This window comes from Cryptomeria japonica, chromosome 8 (assembly GCF_030272615.1).
Source record: "Cryptomeria japonica chromosome 8, Sugi_1.0, whole genome shotgun sequence".
Lineage (NCBI taxonomy): Eukaryota > Viridiplantae > Streptophyta > Pinopsida > Cupressales > Cupressaceae > Cryptomeria > Cryptomeria japonica.
Genome location: NC_081412.1, coordinates 112596328 through 112614143, shown reverse-complemented (window position 1 = coordinate 112614143; position 17816 = coordinate 112596328). Strand labels below are relative to the sequence as shown.

The following is a 17816-nucleotide window of genomic DNA, read 5'->3' as shown; positions in this document are numbered from 1 at the left end:
ATTGGGTGGAGTAGCCCTTCATCAACTACACTTTCCTATTTTTGGATACTTGGGGTGTACACTCCCTATTTTTGCCACCACCTCCCTCACAAAATCTATATATATTCACTTTTCTAGTTTGTATTTTAATTCATGCTTATTGAGCTCTCCTAATGCTATTTCACCTTTTGAGCATTTGTATTACTCTCATTGGTGACTAACTTTATTATGTTATTTTTATTTTTTGAACCATATGTATTTATAATTTTATAGCTTGTATTCTCTACATAAGTTTCTAAGTTAATATCTAGTTTAAAGATTCTAACATGGTATTAAAGCATGTGGTGAAGGGATAGATCTTTACTTTCAATTTCTAAAAGATTTGAGGGGTGAATCACTTTGCATGTAAATTTCTTTAAAACCTAGCATATGTCCATACATCTTTGAATGATCTAGAGAATTAGAACTTGACAAAAAAAATTAACCTTGGGGTTTGCACTTGTATTTTTTGTAATATGGATGATTGTAGCTTTTAAGAGATCTAGATAATATTTTTGACTATTCCATGGAGGCCTGAGAAAATGAAGATTAGCTTTCCTTTTATAGAAATCAAAGTTTAAGAAGCCAATTTATAAATAGGGGTTTGATTGTAGCATCAAACAAATTATTTATTTTTAGTGCACTTTAAAGCCAAAAAGATCCAACAATTCCATCTAAAAAACCTGAAAACCTCTATTTTCATATAAAACATCAAAATTTGGCTTAAAAATTCTCGAGACAAACTTTTTTTGTCTAGGAGGCTATATGGCCCTTGTTACACTGTCCATGCACCTACAAATCTAAAAAAATACAAACAAAAAATAAATATTGCAGACTTAGGATTTTAATTTTTTAAAATTTTAGAGGAGGTTGAAGCCCGCCAAGGCCTATACAACCCCTCAAGAGTTCCGAACTTTATGTTGATCACTATGGTTAACGAACCACCCAACAATGTTGCCTCACTAGCTAAGACGGCACATTCATCACCTCTTGCTGGCCCATGTGCCACCAAGCACCCCTCTACCCATTTTCTACCCCATGGCCACTTGAGTGCTGCCCGTGCTCAAGTATTTCATCTTCATTGCTACCACCAATGCTGCCCAACCTTCAAGCACCAAGGCCCAAACCTTCTCTTCAATACAATTTTCAACCAAGAAAGTCTCATTCAAATAGCCATAAATTTCTTACATGGAGACCCTTTTCAAAACATTTTTTTAAATGGGGTAGAATTTCATGCATTTATAGTAGTACGACCAATTTTTCAATTTGACTCAAACTTTTCAAAATTTGAGCTTTCTCATAGGTTTTGCTACACAATTATCATTTTGAAACCTTCACAGAGTTATATATTGTGCAAACAAACTCCTTTTTCGGTCTCATTTCTCAAAGTTTATATTTTTATGTAGTCCATACTAGTGCTCTATTTTTTCTGATATTCCATTTGAACTATAATTTTAGTATAATGACCACTTTTGATTTTGAAAAACTCTAAATCTAGTATTCACATTGGAAAACATGTTAATTATATATTGCCATACATTATATTTTTAGGGGGGTTATTTCAGCAAGCAAAGTGGGGGGGGGGGGGGGGGGCGGGGTTGTTGTTGTCTTGTGTTCTCTTATTTTACTAAACTCATATTTCCTTTCTTGCTTTGCAGATTAGTCTACAACACCTCTACTCACACTAACTAATTATTTTGATTGGAAATCTAAAATACTAATCTTCTTTAAAAGAAACAGATTATTCAAAATAATAATGGGCATTGAAGTAAAGCCTACCAAAGATACAGAAAAAATTAAATGATTTACAAATGTGATGAGACCTATAGACTATTGTGTCTATTTGCATCTCCTAATCTTCTCTTTCATATTGAATCCTTAGATACTCCTAACAAGATTTGGACTGAGTTGGCGAATTTATTTGAAGTTTGGAATTCCATGAGAGGTCATCAGTTGGGGAATGAGCTCGTTGATTTGAATCTAGATAATTTTGACACTATTAAGGAATCCTTCACTCAATTGAAGTCATTGAGATTGTAGTTAAAAAAATGTGAAATTCAAAAAGAAGAAACCCAATTGATCCTTAGTATTCTCTCCAAACTTTGTTCTATCTATTCAATATTTGTTTCTACCTTCTATTCCACAAAGAGTGCCCTAGGAGCTTGGTTCACAATGCCTTCCTTGGATCATTTTGACACCTCTCTTACTATAGAGAAAGATGAGCTAATCCAAATTGGTACTTTCAAATACTCTAACTCACATGCTCTGCTTGCTAACTAAGACACAAAAAATACAAAGAATTGGGCATAAGGATAAAAATATAAAAAATAAGAACAAAGAGAAAAAGGATCAGAAATATACTACCTCCGAAATTGCTTCAAAGACCAGTTTAAGACTTCTTCACTAAGTTGAAGTCAATGAGATTGTAGTTAAAGGAATGTGGAATAAAAAAAGAAGGCAACCAATTGATCCTTAGTATTCTCTCCAAACTTGATTCTGATTATTCAATCTTAAAAAGAAGGCAACCAATTGATCCTTAGTATTCTCTCCAAACTTGATTCTGATTATTCAATCTTAAAAAGAAGGCAACCAATTGATCCTTAGTATTCTCTCCAAACTTGATTCTGATTATTCAATCTTTGTTTCTACCTTAATGCCACACAGGGTGACAAGGAGCTCAATTCACAATGTTATTCTTAAATGACTTTTGCTCAACTTTTGCCCATCTCTCTCACTAGAGAGCAAAATGAGCTAAAATAGTGGTTACTCTCAAATCCTCTAAGTTACATGACATGGTTGGTAATCAAGACACAAAAACTAGAATAAATAGGGCAATAAGGATAAGAAATAGAAAACAGGTATGAAAGATAGAAAAAAGATCAAAACCTACTACCTCTAAAGAAACTTTAGAGTCTTCGTCTTCAAAACGTAACAAGCCTAAGAAAAAATGATCAAGTATGCCTATTCCAAAAGCCCTAGTCATGATGAACATAAGTGTTTGAATAAATGGATAGATCATTTGACACATATTCTAGAGAAGAATGACATCAACGTAACTGGTCCAATTTACACCTTGTTGTGACCTAATCACACATCACCCCATCCCAGATGGGGACCCCCTACTTTTTAGGCCCTTCCGGTCTTTTGTTTTGGTTTTTGGGGTCTTTTGGTGGCAGTCTCATCAATCCCTCTGCTTTGTAGGTGTTCGGGGGTCAAATTGATTAAGTCTGATTTTCGCTTGAGCAAATTTGGTGAAGTCTAGGGCTCGTTTTGTCAATTTTAGGGTTTTTGCCTTTATTCCTAGATTTTAGGGATTTCTGTTAGGGTTTTGGAGAAACTGAATGTGAAACTAGAATCAAGACCCTTCAAGGAACCTCCCAATAAAATTTGAGTGAAATTATAAAGTTCCTATTTTTTAGGGATGTTACTGAGTCCCAGAATGTCTTCATTTTGCCAAAAATCAAACTTACTATTTTTAGTAAGTTTCTATTTATAGTATTTCATCCTATGTCCCGTTTTGGGGTCTAACGCTGACAATTTGAAAAGTTTCTATTTTTGGGAAGTTTATTTCTAATAGGGCCATTCAGGTAGGCGATGAAGATCAAGCATTCACGACTACTTCCAATTCCGGAAAGTCAAAAGGCAGACAAAATCAGTAAAAAATGGCTAAGTGTTGGAAGCCCATTGCTAAGCAGGAAAGCTCAAAAATCCACCTAAGTCTGGAAGAAGCAAGGAAAGAATGATGAATTCCTCCTCCATTGCAAACATCCACCCCAAGCCAAGGGAGGGTGCCAAAATAAAGCATACATGGAGAGATGGAAAATTGCAAGAATCCATGCCAAGGGTGAAATAGCGCTTAGCAGTGAAGGAGGGCACCAAAATGGGGTGTGCAAGGAATCCTTGAAAATGTTAAAATTCCCACCAAGTGCAAAATGCCGCCCCAAGAAGATGGAGGGCGTCAAAGTAGGGTACTCTTGGAAAAGTTTGAAAATTGTGAATTCCTTGCCTTAGGCAAAAATCTGCCCTAGACCAAGAAAGGGCGCTAAAATGAACTATCCTGTCATAACCCCTCTTTGGACATTTGATTATTGTGATTAAATAAATACGATAATTAAAACATTTATTAATTAACATTTAATAATATTGGAAAATCGTCTCATTTATGAGACTTCATGATTTTCCTCTAATATATAATTATTATTAATGTTTATTATTATTTGTTATGATTATTATTTATGTTATATATGATCATTATTTATTAATAACAAATAAGATTTAATATTAAATTTATATTGCTTAATATTAAATTCATATTTATCAAATAATAATAATATAAGTAATATAAATAAATAATAATAATAAAATAAATATTCGATGAGACAATATCGAGGATTATCATTCAACATGATTAAATAAGTAGATTGGTGTGAATGATGAAGATAACACAGTATTCAACGTCCATATAACCAGGAGTTGTTAATACACGGACTAGAAGAAGGTCGAACAGACCATGGCAAGGATCGGGTTCGCTATGTCTGCACAAATTAGAAAGATCAATAAAATGGCTTCATTCTGTGAAAAATACAGGACAAGTGAACATAAAGGAAGATAATAAAGGGTAGCGATCAGTATTTATGAAGACACAAACCCGCTGTCTACCTATCCCTCGTGACGGTTCAGTCGAACACAATCATCGATCAATGAGCATGTTTTATATCAAGCACTTCAGGGACAAGAACATAGAAGACAATATTTGATAGTAGTGTCTGATCGATAATATCGTGCAAGTGCTTAAATGTGTGATCCATTGGTTAGAATTGGTTAAGGACAGATTAGTTATGGTGAAAGGATGCGTTGAACAAAGGTCATTACCATTACTGACAGGCACCACGTGGAAAAGACATCACTATTCTCTACCGATGAAGAAGTATTAAAGGACAATTCCAAGCTAGGCAAAGAGGACATCGAAGTATCTGGATTGTGAATGAAAGAAAGCATTTAGAGTTTTAGACTGAGACAACACATCAAACGCTCATCGATCTGAATATTTTCTTTATTATATATTTTTGGTGGTATGATTTATATTAAAAATCAATACGCTTTTATATGATCTTACAATGACAACTTTGTCGTATTAAGTCTGCATATATATTTCTAATCAGTATTAAGTCTGCTTATATATTTCTAATCTGTATTAAATCTGCGTATATATTTTCTAAATCCGTATTAAATCTGTTGTATATTTCTAAAATCTGCATAAGATAGAATGAACAGAATCTGTAGAACTCCAACCAGTCAAACATTCTATTGTGGAGGGATGATATGGTACATATAGGGAGGGCAAGCAGCCAAAAGGTCCATTTTAGGTTAAGCAGGGGTTGCTTGATGGATGTGCTTTCCTGCCCTTGAACTCTAAAGAGTTAATTAAGAGGTAACGTAACGGTGGTACTTCCATACCCTTGAACTTGTTCGATAGGCTCAAAGGTGTCTTGTATGGTCTCACGCGATACTTCACAATAGCAACGGGTTGATTGTATGGAGCTCCAAAGACATTTATTGAATACCATGAGTATGAAAGTTCTATGTGTACATTGTTAAATATTATGTTTATTTGTGTTACTAATCTGATTGTGGCTCAAGATTAGGGAACTAATACAACAATCTCAATTTTGAACATCATTCCAAACCCTACTTAAGGAAAATTAGGGTAATTTAGGGAAAATTGAGGAAGGTTCCCATAGAGGACATTACATATCCAAGGAGAGATGGAAAAATCATGAATTCCATGACCAAGGTGAAAATGCGCCTAGGTAGGTTGGAAGGGCACTAGGGAAGAGGAGTCATGGAGAAGCCAAACAATCATAAATTCATCCCTCTATGCAAAATAGCGCCTAGCTAAGAATGAAGGCACCAAAGGCAAGGAGTCAAGGAAGAATTGCAAAATGGAGAAGTTCCTTACCAAGTGGAGAATGGCGCCCATGCATGAGGAAGGGCGCCAAACTAGATGCATCTTGGATTTCATATAAAATCATGAATTCCTCCCTCAACAAAGAATTCCGCCCTAGGGAACAGAAGGGCACCAAATAGAAGTATTCAAGGAAAGGATATCAAAATAGCTAAGGCTTGGAAATGATGAATTCCACCATGAAGAGTGAATTCCACGCCTAAGTTGGAAAATTGAAAATTTGTCTAAGGCATGAAAATCCAAGGGTCAAGAAGGAATGAAAAGCAAAAATCCCCTCGGGAAACTTTTTCCATTTTTAGGCACCAAATCTTATCAGAACTTGAATTTTTTTGTAGATTGGAATTGTGAGAGATTTCTCTCTCTATTGGACCCAGGTCCTAAATTTTAGGGAAATCCCTAAAAAATAGGAGATGTTGAAGAAGCATGGAAAATTCCCTCTGAAGCAAGAAAAGTCAAGCCAAGATGATAAATCAAGTGAATCTTGAAAAGTATTCCAATTTCCCTCCAAAATTTGCAAGAATGAAAGTTGGTGAGTTGGCAAGGAATATTCTAAGTATGACGCATGACTTACTTAGTGCATTAAGAGAAATTTCCAAATTTGAACTCAACAACAAGGAAGATTCCATGTGCATGGCAAGATAAATGGGAAAGTATGACACATAATGAATTCAATTGCCAAATTGATGCCTCCCAACTTAGTAGCATGATTTGAGAAATTCTATATAAGCATGGAGACACATTTCATTTCTCACACGTGAATTTCAAGCAAGAAGAGTTGGAGAAGTAAAAAGTCATACTTAGTGGATTTTTCATCATTTTCAAGGAGCTTTTCAGGATGGCGGAATCAAACAAGGCGGCTAGCATCACCAGGCAAGCACAGATAAAAGCGGAGATGAAGGGTTTTCTTCCAATTTCCCAAATAAATTCCAAGTGGAAGGAGATCGGCGATACAAATTCGGGCACATTCAACCTGGCTGCCTTCAAGATCAAAATGTTTGGAACAACAGGACATAATCCATCCCCAATAGCTATCAATTTTGTCAAGAGCGGAATTGTTGTGGCAGTTGGTTTTCCTCCTGCTACTCAATGTCCAGATTTGATTCTGGAATGTGCAAAGCATTACAATCTGGAGCGGAAGACAATTTCAACATCAGATGGTAGGCTGCTGGCGACATTGACTCCAGAGTCAATTGGTGAAGCTTTCGGAATTCCTTCACACTATTCCATAACATACAAGACCATTAGCGGAGCTCAAGTAGTGTATGATGCAGGCCCTGCCAAGTGTGCAGATATAATCAACAAACAGTGGTTGTTGAAGCCTAGGCCACATGTTTCCAAAATGCCAAAGACTCTCACTATCTTCAAATTCAAATAGGAATATGTGGACCTGATAAAAATGTTGAGCAGGGTAATGGGATGTTCACATATTGTGAATTTTAAAACATGGATGTTCTTCTACATCGACGAGGTCATGAATGCAAATGGGTTAGTAGATTCGGATAAATTGATCAACCATTACTTGCATGAACAGCTATGGGACTTGAAAGAAAGGAAGTCCCAATCCTTCTTCATGAGCTCCTAAATAATTTATATGCTTGCAAGAAGGAGAGGATTTGATGGTCTACCACGAAAAGGAATCATGGGTTGCGAACCAGCAAAGCTGAAAGTGCATGAGTGTTATCCTCAATTGCATCTTCAAAATGTTAGTTCTTACAAGCTAGCGAACGACACCTTCACTATGTACCTAACAAGACTTATGCAGAAGGAATTGCACACAAGGGTGTCGCCACAAACTAGGGTCTTGGTTCAGAAGTATGGAGCCATGTTCTTACAATTTCCGAAATTCACCTATATTGGGACGTAGGGATTCTCATTCCAATCATACAAATTGCAAAGGTATCCATTCAACAAATTGGTACTACTTGAACTCATGAGGCAATTAACAGCCTATGATCAATTACAGAAGAAGAAGAAGCAGTCTATTGAATTCCCACTTGTCCTAGGTGATTTCATGGAAGTGTGCCCAGCTTTGGAAGCTGCTGAGAAAGCAGCAGAGGAATTAGCATTCTATCGCCTAGCATATTATACATCCAAAGCTCAGTATGATCCTTATCGCCAAATCAGAAAGGTTGCTGGAGTGAAATTCATACACAAATTTCACTTAGAGGATTATTGGGCAAGTGCCAAGGATGACCTTGAAGTCCGAAAGAAAATGTATTCCAGATTGCCCCTTGACACCATCAAGATAAGTGAAATTTTCCAAGTGTCGGATCAAGTGAAAGAAGATTCGGACTTGATGCAACCTAAATTTTGAGAAAGTGAAAGATCAACCCATTCAGCTGCCAAATTGGTTAGACCTGAAATTGATGATTTGGATATCCTAGCTCGACCTGTGTTGAAATTCACTAAACACTGGGTTGATCGGCAGATAAGGAAGTTGAAGGAAGGAAATGTTCACTTGACATATCAGTTGATGGGAAGTCTAGATTCCCATTGCGAGGCAACTAAAGGATCTTCACAGGCCCAGGCAGAAGGAGAAGTCTGGCTTGATAAGGGGAAAAGTGCTCCAAAGAGGCCAAGGATGGCAAGGAAGAAGGAAGTTCATCATGAAGCCCAGCAAGAAATCCATCAAGAAGTTCATCAGGAAGTTCAACAAAAAATGCAACGGGAAGAACCTCTGCAAAAGAGAGCAAGGGTAGAAAGGGTGCAGTCACTAGTAAGTTCTTCCAATGTACGGGAGGTAGAGATGTTCATGCAGGAAAATCCAACGGATCCACCTCCAGGCAATACTCCAGCACCGGATATACTCAACATCAGTGCTTCACACAGACCCAATCAGCCAAGAAGTCAAAGACAAGAAAGTTCTCTGCACCAGGAAGAAACTCATCAGGATAGTTTTATAGAAGCCATCCTTGGTGAAATGGAGGAAGAATCACAGGAGCAAGAGCAGATGGAAATCCATAATCACTCCATTCCCGCTCCTAATTCGCTGATAGATAGACTAAGAAGGGAGCCGGAAAAGGAAATTGATCCAACCTGGGAATTAGAAGAGCTATTGAAAAGGATGGATCAGTCGGCAAAAAAGAAGGCTCCCCGGAAATTTTCCAAGATCGTGAGGGATGAATCTAGATTCCGGACCTTGCACATAGTTGGGCCTATGGTAGATAAGGACAAGAATGAAATTAGGCCAAAAGATTATGTTATTAGACAGGTTGATCTTGGTCATGCTTCCACGAGACAAGTAATTGGAGACTTCGAAGGATCTTTTTAGCCACAAAGGAAAAGATGCTGAAAACAAAGGCAAAATGTAAAAGGTTGATGGAAGAAAATAGGGCCTTATGTGAGTACATTAAAAGTCTTAAACGACCGCTCAGGGAGGTGTAATGTCCCCTACTAGGGTTTGGTCTATTTTAACCATAATTAATCTATTTCAAATTACTTATGGCTAAAGCTAACTTGATTAAGAGTCAAGACTACCTTAACATGAATCAAATCTGGAATGTTCTATCTTTCTATAGTCAATCAAGTACTTGTTATCTTACCATACTAAATAGTTAATCTTATTCTAATTCATTTATAGATCATTACATATTTATTAATTACTATTTATGTGAATTATTACTAATTTCTAAAGGTATTATATTAACATTTAGTATAATCAACATCTATATTTACAATCGTTATATTATTTCTTACTCTGATTTGAGTATATGTATTTATAAATAAATAAGTAAATTAAGTAATATATATTACCAATTATTTGTGTATTAGCTAATATCCTATTATATAAATTGCTAATACTACTAACTAAACATTACTTGTTAGTAATATGTTTGGTGGCTGGTCATGGCAGACAGATCTGACACATGTCAGATCTGGTCTGCCACTATCATTATACTTAGTCCCTCATTCATTCCTCCTCCTTCCCTCCCTAAGGAAGTTGTTGATGGCATAGAGGTAATTAGAGAAATGGCACAAAATTCCAAGGAATGGGTTAGAGGATGTCTACACTGCAGCAGGAAAATTCATTAAGGACTTGGCTCAACTCCATTCTAGGTTCGTAGCCCTTCTGAATAGATTGGAGGTAGCGGAAGGATTGTGGGAAGATGTTCACATATATCAGGACTTAACCATTCCACGACTCAAGGCTCTAATGAAGATTCCAAAGCAAACATTGGTTGATGGGAAAGTAATTCAAGAGAACGAGGTTTATGACTTTCTCCGATGGTTCTGCGCAGTTTGCTCAAGAAAGAATACCTTTGACAAATTCAGCATGGAGTCTTTACCTTTGAAAGACTCAATCAGAAGGGTGCATGAAGAGGTCATCAATGTAATTGAAGCACTGTTCGCAAAGAAGCTCAATGAGAATGGAGTTATAGTGAACTCCCTGTTACACGAATTCTTCTTTGTAGGTTCATTCACTAAGGAACATTTTGCAAATGTTTCTTCATTTTCCAGTACAATGAAAAAGACACAGGAAATCATGATGGAATCGGAAAGCTTCTTTTCCAAGAGCAAGGAAATTACCTTAATGGAATTTGATATTGAAAGTGTGCCAAGTGTCTCCATCGGGGAGCTTGAAGTGGCCATCAGTAAATTTATTGCATATGCAATCAATGAACGGGATAATGGTCGTCCATTCTTGGACGAGAATCTTTTGACTAAGTAGTGGCAGCACATTTACTACTGGGATATTTTTTGACTTAGTGGCGGCCTGGTCAATGCATGTTGAATGAATGCGGAATCTTTTTACATGCAGCTGTCGCATGAAGAATGATGGGCATTTATTTCTTGCATGGGAATATTTGTTGTATTTTGAGCAAGTTTGATGTAATCGGGTGCATTTAATGCACAAATGGATGTCATTTTTGGGCTTATTTGAATTAATTGTATATGGGCTTAATGGGTATTAAATGCTTATTCCCTTCTTGTTGCATCTTGAGTGGAGAATCTTTTAGGGGAAACCCTAATTAGGGTTTGCATGTAGCCAAGTCCAGAAGCCTATATAAAGGGGTGACCCCCCTCATTTGTAGAGGAGAGATTGTTGTCAGATATTGTTGCTAAGAGTTTTTGAAGCAAACACTTGATACATTGTTCAATTGTTGGTGTGTTCTTGTGTTGTTTTGAAGCTCGCACGGTCTCACTCTCTTCGTATAGATTAGATTTTCTTTCATGTTGTTAGATAAATTGGATTTGATAGGGTTGCTTGTTGCAAAGTTCGTGCTCATACTTTTGGTGTGCAGTTGATTGTTGCATACTATGCAAAGTTAGTCTGAGCCTTTTTTATGTGTATGCTTAACTTTGATTATCAATGGAGATTGTTCGATTCGATGGTTTTCATTGGTGATTTGAAAATCTTTAACACACCCTCTGAAGATTGCACCACCTTCGTGTAGTTGTGCTCTGTTGGCGAAGCGAAGCGTGGTTGGATTTTGCATGAGTAATCTTGTCTCCTTGTTCGTAGGATTAGATTAGTCTTAGCCTAGTTTTCTAAACCCTTCACTCATTTACTTTTCTACATATTTCAAACCCCTAAAATCCAAAAATAGAGCTTTCATTGCAAATCATTTGCATAGAAATCCTTGAACCTGCAAATTTGTTAAAATCTTTTGTGAGCATACATAAGGCCCCTTGGGTTAACAGCAAACCCATCAACTAACTGAGTTGCGTCCATGTGCAAAAGGAACCTTGAGATTAGCCGTTTGATCTTTCTTTGCAATCTTAGCATACGGTCTGATTTTAAACAAGAGAGAGTGAAGTGACCATTGGAAACTTTATTCTGTGTTTGGCGTAGTCCTAAAAAACATGTCAACACACCTCATGTTTGTGCTCCTACTTTAGCGTGTCCTATCTCCATCCCCTCTCTAGGCCTATTTTAACGCTATTCTCCAACTTTGATGTTATGAACAACATTTGTTGGGCCCCATCTTGGAGGTCCCTCCCCCGTTTCTCTTTGCATTGGTCCTGTTTGTAGGAGGACCAGGGCGCCCCAAAATGCCCTAGTCCCCCTCAAACAGGGCCCAATTTGAAATGGGGCCGATCGTTTACCTCTTTGATGGTTTCCGATCCCCAGGGCTACACATGACCATTGGAGGTCTGCCTAATCGATAATTTGCCTAAGGAACCCTATGTAGAGACATCCCATCAATTCATTTTGAGATAAAACACATACCCCCATCATTAGTGCATCCATGAAGCATTCATTATCAAGCATCTTCAAAGATTCAAGGCGGATCTGTGCTACCTAGTCCCAAAAAATCAAGCCGAACTTTTGGGAGCAGGTTCCAAATCTATTCTTTTGCCCAAATCCTAGTTTGTGGCTCCGTGGGACATGCGTGGCATTTTGTATTCGTCAAATTACTCTAATTATCCCTCATTTTGCCCTAATTTCATACCTACATTCCAAATTCAACTAAGAAAGAGGATAATCAATTCCAACCAGTTGAATCCAATCAAAATCTCAGCCCTTTCCCCATTGGGATTGAGCCTAGATCTATTGGGTTCAATCCTCTTTCAATGTATGTTGTGTTAATTGGGTTATTTAGTGGATTTACTTAGTAAAACCCTAATTCCTAATTTTCACCACATGACAATATGGAAAAGGAAAGGGCAAGGCCCTTTTAGCAATTGTATCTCCACCATCCACATGAATTTTTGATTTAGATGCTTTGCACCACATGACTTCATCTCAAGATTTCACAACTTTAGAGCCTTGTACTACACCAATTATCTTAATGGGTGATTGTACTCCTATTAAAGTGTGTGGAAGAGGATTGATTGACGTAGGGGATAGCACATTTCAAGATGTCTTTTCACACTTTGTTTATGATCCTCCTTCGACTATTCTATTCACACATTCTGATTAAGTTATGGCATAAGTGATTTGGCCATCTTAACTACCGTTGTGTGTAGTAGTTTAACAGTCACCCAATAGAGCATGGTTACAAGGTTGCTTTCTATTCACCTTTCAAATAGTTTTTGACAAGGTTGCATCATTGCTAAGCATCCCAAAAAGAAGTTTGATGAACTCAAAGCATGAAAAAATTCATCAATACTAGACTTAATTCACAATGATTTGGCTAAACTATTTCCACATCTTTTCTTCATCAATAAGGCTAGATATGTTTTGACATCCATCAATGACTTTTTCGAGTATATTTGGATGTACTTTCTCTTAAAGAAGTCCAAGTTCTTTGAGTACTTTCAAGACTTCAAAATTTTGTAGAGAAGTAATTAGAGAAAGCCATCAAAGTTTTATACATACATAGATAATGGTACTATGTTAACTATCAGCTTGACTAGTTTTGTACTACATAGGGGATTGATTTGTAGTGCATAGTTCCATACATTCCTAAGTAGAATGTGTTGAGAAACAAGGTGAAGAAAGCTTGCAATATTGACTTTCTTATGTGATTACAAATCTGAAACTAAATTTGAAACAAACATGTGATTGCACTATTCAACATAAATATGAAAAACAACCATACCAAAAGAGACACCACATTTAAGTGGAGAAACCCTTTGAAGAAAAAACTCCACCAGAGAACGAGGGCAAGTATATTATTATTCTTCAAAAAAGAGAACACCGCAATAATACACTTCTCCAAATGATCCTGGAACTACTTGGAAGCAATGACCAACTATGAATAAACAACTATGCATTGGCACCCTTTTATAGCCAAATGGGAGAGGAAAAAACCACTGTTGTTTTCCCAAAATAGGGGGCCAAAACCACTTGGAAAAACCCATGCCTTGGAGAATGGATAGCCAATAGACATAATAAAATAATAAATAACTCTTTGAGCGAATCCTCATGAGCGCCAAACCCAAAGCCACTTAGTCTTTACACATTCGGAGTGCTCTGAAGCTTGCAATGACTGTTCAAAACCCCAAATGGACACCTTTTCTCCTCCCAAACTTGATCTCATTATGCATGACCCTTCATGTATCATCATGGACATGGGAAGGAGTGTATTGTATCCATTTTGAATTATATTTATCACCTCTTGAAAATGCTATTGCAAATAGCCATAAGTACAAATATTTAATATTTTCCTCATGTCCTAGGGAACACTTTCCAAAGAACATGGAGACATATGAATGGCATAGGATTGCAAGGTTAGCATCGCCTTATCCTAATAGAATGGTGTAGGAAAATAAAAGGATGGGTCTTTGAAGGAAATAGTAAATTACACAATACACTCTAGATCTCTTGCACCACAATATTATAAGTAGAGGCCATTAAAAATTCTTATTATATCTAGAATTGCATTCCTAATCAAGCCTTGAATGGATTCACTCCCTTCAAAGCTTGCAATAGTTTAAAACCAATAGTCAATCACTTTAGAGTTTTTGGTTCTCTTGCATGGGCCGACATTCTTGTAAAGAAACATAAGGCTATAAATTCATAGAGAAAGCTTTTCATATTCGTATGTTATCCAAATAATGTTAAGATTTATTGTCTAATCCATCCTACTACACATGAATTATTCATTAAGAGAAGTGTTTGCTTTGAGGAGGCTCTTTGAGTTCTACTCTTGACACTTCTCCTCCAACATTCACATTGAAGTCACTTGGGCTAGATAACAATTCTTCTAAGGATTCAAATCCACCTAAGTAGATTCTTGATGGTGATTGTTTTTCCTCCACTTCAATTGTTAAAAGTGATGCTCCTTCATCTCCTAGTCACTATCCAAAGGTGAGACGATTCTTCTCCTAATTCTGACTTCAATTCCACTTTAGTCATAACAAATACTAGTGTAATGAACCTTAGCTAAATGTATATGTAAAAATACTTAGATCTGAAATATTGAATTGAGTTTTAACCAAAATGATTAAATATAAAAGACCCACCTCACATATTCATATAGAAATTTTCTCATATAAACTGGCTAGAACGTAGTATCTCATTCAAATAATTCATTCAATGAATACAAAGATTTGTTGCTTTAATTGTTTGCTAATAGCAAAGATTACAATGATCGCAAATGTATTCAGCAAGATATTTAGAATGCTAAAATGCCTAAATGCTAAAATCCACTAAGTTTGAAGTGTAGATGCAATCTTTGTATAAACTTTCCCTTGAGAATCTAAAGGGGCTTCATCCTCCAAACTCTAGGATAACAATGGGTTCATCCACTAATCTCTAAAAGTTAAGATTTTTCATCCTATCCAACTGGTGAACATAAGTGCAAAACTTTGTAATTTATGGTTTGTTGATATAATGTCCAAAGATGATCCAAATTAATAAAATTGCTAGCCTTATATAGAATTTGGAGGGCTAGCATGGGCCCACTCGTGCTAAGATTCATTTGAAAGTTTCTTGACAATTTACATTCAAATTTGGGCCCATTAATGGTATCCCTGGTCAATCCTAATGATCAATGAGATTTTTTGTTCAAATGATAGGGTTCCATGAAAGATCACACCAAAATAAAGGGATCTAACAAGACACTTTCTAAAAGGATGTAATGGTTGGAGGGAGTGAGGATAGGGGGTGGCAATATGTAATATCCCCTGTCTAAAGATGACTGAAAACAAGGAGATATTTGCTGATACACTGGGTGTAATGCTGTTAACTGCTGCTGTCTCAGTAGTTTTCAGATTTATAAAGGTCTCAACAATCTTACATTTAACATGAAGGAATAACTTCAATTAATTCCTCAAGGGAGTATGACAGACAAGCAAGCTTATATAACCATAGTATGTTGTTTCATCGTTCAAATCAAACATCTAACAGCTAGTAGACATTATGTTAAACAGCTGGCACTCGTCCTCATAATATGAAGATATCATAATGAGATGCAATCAAAAAGACTCCCTTATTCTTATTGCATATGATAGACTAATTTCATGGATAATTTCCAAAACATTTCATGAACATTATGGGCTACCATAAAAGATCAATTCTCAGTTATTCTGAGGACATTCAAACTGCAATTATACTCATGCATTACATAGGAGAATTAACTAGCAAATGAACCTGATATCAGCGATGTGTAGAATCAAGTGAATAATCCTCCAATGTGCCTCCAATCTGAATTACTCCTGAAGTCGTCTTGCTGTTGTAATATTCAGACTGAGATCTCCAATGATAGTAGCCGAATCTTCATTAAACTTGCCCCCATAATAGTCGCCAAAGATGTAGAAGTATATCGCCTTGCTGGTAAATCTGCAGTGGTGTAGGAAGCAATACGGTGGTCTGCAAGCTTCCCTAAGTACCAAATAGCCCTTCTTATGTGACTGTCGAACTGCTGTAAGTCTGAGGACACTGCTGTAGTCTGAAGACACTCAGATGTGTTGCTGATAATACTCAAAACTCCTCCTCCAAGTGCCTGGTTCTTCCACTAAAGGATAGCGATTCAAAAGATGAAATCGAAGGAGTTAGCGGGGGGCGGACCTGCCAAGGTTCGGCCCCTCTAAAGAACTAAAAATAAACTGCAAACTGCCCTATAACCTGTCCAAACAATATCGCCATATCCTCCAATGCAATTTCGAAACCTTTTTTGTGAAGATTGATGCACCTTGAAAGAAATATGAGCAAAATCGGTTTTGGACAGTGATATACTTTCTGATCTGAGTTTGATCAGAGGCCAAGATGACTTCGAATCACCTCCAATATTGTCTCTAAAAGATCGCCCTTACCAGCTCTTGTCACTGCTGCCTTCTGATATGAGGATCGTTGTACAATGGAGATGTATAACCAGGAATCGTGGTAGGAGAGGTCTGCAACCTGAAACAAAAAATCAGTCCCTTAAACCTTCAATCTGCCTCTTTTCAATCATCAATGCATTTCGCCTTGATGCTCAAATGCTGTCAAATAGAAAGCATTTCACCATCATTAATAAACCTAACAGAAAGCTCTGAAATCTGAAGCAATCTTCCAACAATCTGATTCAAATCTTCAATTGAGCTCAAGTGAGATGACTGAAATGTCACCTCCTCTATGCAACCCCTCAAGAGATCTTTCACCCTCTCAGTTATGCGATCAATGGGAGTTTCCGTTCCCAAAGACCCTTAGTCTGCAAACACCAACTGGTTCTATAAAACCAATCCAACTCCACAATATCAATTCCAAGTCTGCTTTCTCCACCATCTCCCTCTTCTATTTATCTTTTTCCATAACTCGTCATGATACACCTTCTAGAAGGGGGTAGGTACACTTTATTTATTTTTATTGACTTTACTATTTTATTTTTATACTTTAGTCACTTTTAATTAAATTAATTAAATACAAAGTCACTTTTTAAAAATTTATTTATTTTAATGACTTTATAAGAAATTAATTTAATTAATTTCTCCTTATCACTCCTATTAGCCAAAAGGCTAAAAATTGGGGACATTACACAATATTGAGTGCAGGGGAATTAAAAGTCCATGGGTCCACAAACAGTAAGGGAGCGAGAGGTCATGAATCAATGTTTTGGGATATCTAATACCAGTGGGGAAGCAAGGAATGAAATAAAGGTATGGTAGTATGAGAAAGTCTAAAGTCCTATCCAAGGCTAGAAAGTGAATTAGATATCCTCACACTTAGAACAAGAGACATTACATGTAGAATGTAGCTGATTGGGTTGGGGATCTATTAGAAATCAAGTGTACACATTCACAATTTCAGAGACTTCCACATGTTTGCATAGCTTTTATCTCCAATCCACAACCTTTTCAAGAGGCATATAGCATTCCTAAGTGGGATATTTCTATGCAATAGGACTGTAGTTCCTTCGCTAGGAATCACACTTATGATCTTGTCCCGCTTTCTAAAGGAAGGAAACTTGTTTGATGCAAATGGATCTATCAAATAAAATTCACAAAATATAGGTGAGTGGATAAT

The 17816-nt window shown here is 36.7% G+C and overlaps 1 protein-coding gene across 4 annotated transcripts in view; it reads right to left on the bottom strand.

The window, feature by feature from the left end:
* The window catches only part of LOC131031261 (uncharacterized), an 89108-nt gene that overhangs the window by 26232 nt on the left and 45060 nt on the right, over positions 1–17816 (bottom strand). Inside the window, exon 2 of one of the 4 annotated variants that reach the window (XM_057962322.2) lies at positions 15966–16715. The exons of the other annotated variants lie outside the window; for them this stretch is intronic. The gene's annotated coding sequence lies outside the window, so the exon portion shown is untranslated. The remainder of the gene's footprint in view (positions 1–15965; positions 16716–17816) is intronic. 4 annotated transcript variants of the gene reach the window in all.